This window comes from Priapulus caudatus, unplaced genomic scaffold (genome assembly GCF_000485595.1).
Source record: "Priapulus caudatus unplaced genomic scaffold, Priapulus_caudatus-5.0.1 Scaffold262, whole genome shotgun sequence".
In the NCBI taxonomy this organism is placed as follows: Eukaryota; Metazoa; Priapulida; class Priapulimorpha; order Priapulimorphida; family Priapulidae; genus Priapulus; species Priapulus caudatus.
In genome coordinates, this window is record NW_014577323.1 from 292,604 (window position 1) to 294,848 (window position 2,245).

A 2,245-nucleotide genomic window follows, 5' to 3' on the forward strand; every position below is an offset into this window, starting at 1 on the left:
CGCGACCCGCCCCTGCGCCGTGCCAGCAAGCGACGCATTTTGCCTTCACTCAGCGAGACGTCGCGGGACCCCAACGACAGAGAAAAGAGAGAGAGAGAGAGAGAGAGAGAGAGAGAGAGAGAGAATGAGATCTCTGCTATGAGGGTCGTAACCACCAAAGATGTTTCACACGTCTCAGTCGTGCCGATGCCATCCGTGTGACAAGGTTTGACATCCCGCCCTTCATTGCCGCTGTGAGAGGGTAAGAGCGGAGGGAGAGTTGAGATGTTCCCTACTCACATATAGGGAGGACACGTGCCATTCGTATATGTGTGCGTATCTGCGCGTAAGTCTACCATTTTGCTTTCAATCGAACCACCAGAATATTTATGTTGATTTCGCGTTCGTGTCGAGCCGCTCTGGCATTGCATTGTTTGCGTGTGCGCTCGCACTGTCGCCCAGAGTGTTGCGCGAACGAGAACTGTCATTTTAACTGTCACTGAGTAGGATACACGGGACGGTTAATAAAAGGCAATGTAGCAATGACAAGGGTGCATGGTGTGCAAGCCTACGCCACTCTCATCACCCCTGTCGTCTGTGCTAGCCTGTAGCGCGATCGCAGGGCGATGAGGCGATGGCTACGTGGCACGAGAATAAAAAAGCAGGCACCACCTCGGTGCGCGATCGGGTGTTGGTGGCGTCAGGTGGCGCAGGAGTTGGTGTAGGGGGCGCCACGTGGTGCAAATGTGGTTGAAAGGGGGCGCCATGTGGTGTGCGCACGCATCCACTACAAACTGGCAATAATAGGACACTCGTGCGAACACTCTTGGTGTCAGTGCACAACTATACACTGCGGTTCATGCATGCGTGCGTGCGTTCGCGCGTGCGTGCGCGCATTCGTGTGTGTGTGTGTGCGTGTGATGTTGTGGGGACCACTGTAGCTAGTCTGTAGTTGCCTTCGGTACACTATTGCTGCAGCGGCGGCTGCGGCAGTGGAATCAAGATGATCAAAGAGAGTTCTTCCAATTAACTAGCATCCCCACCATTATATAATGCTATTGTGATAGTGACTGATAAGTTAGCTTGTAATGACTTTTGGGTGGCCACCGATAAGAATGCTCAGCCGCTAGGTGGCGCGACTGAACGATTGTCTATGGTCGATAAAGTCCAATAATATACTTGCAATCACACGGTACGGAATCGAAATGGTAAACCTGCCAGTATTTTATGAGTCTGTTTAAAATATTTCTAGCGTGTAGAAATCTAGTGGTACTTGAATGTTGTTTGAGTGTTATCCCGTAGTTAGAAACATCGTAAGTGTCTCTGTACATAGTTTTAATAAGTTTTGTTGGTAACAAAATACAACAAATCATTGTCTTCCAATTCGATGACGTCATCGCAGGCGACATGGCCATGCTGCCATGTTTGATCCCTAGCGTGACGTCATTCTTGCGTGTAATGTTACAGTTATATCTTCCAGTAATGTTATTCGAATGATAGCTAAAATCATTATATTGTATTGTTCTTCCATGTTTAGTGCTTCCATGCCCGTACCCTAGTGAAATAATTACGGTTCAGTGGGAAGGTGTGCGTGTACACACTGGGCAGCAGTTGTACACAGTATGGCGTTACAGGGTATTCACGTGTTTAAGCGGATCTTCAATGCAGTTGTTTTTGAGAGCGGTCGATTCGTCGTCTGCAGGTGGAGATGGGTGTTAATTACGCAGAATTATGCATAATTCGATGAGTGAGAGCCTAGTTCATCAACGAGCAAATGAACCGCCGAAAGGTCCTTCTTTCGTTTGCTAGTGGACGAGGTTTCACGGGTTCTTTTGCGAGTTTGTATTATATTAATTACTACTAGTAGTCGCGTCTGATATAGTTCGAGGGAACACGCATTATGATATTTTATTCGTCGGGTCAGCTTTTTTCCGAATTTTCAGACACTGTGTGCTGCCTCCGCGTTTTATTTCCCATCGAGTCAGTTCCGTGCAATATACATATATATATATATCTCACCATTAATTTTTGCTAGATTACTTAAAACATCTCCTGCATGGTATGGGTGAGTGTGCGTGTTCGTGCGTGCACGCGTGTGTATGTGTGCGAGTGTTTGTGTGCGTGCGTGAGTGTGTGTGTGTGTGTGTGTGTGTGTGTGTGTGTGCGTGTGTGCGTGTGTGTGTGTGTGTGTGTGTGTGTGTGTGTGTGTGTGTGTGTGTGTGTGTGTGTGTGTGTGTGTGTGTGTGTGTGTGTGTGTTTACGTTCG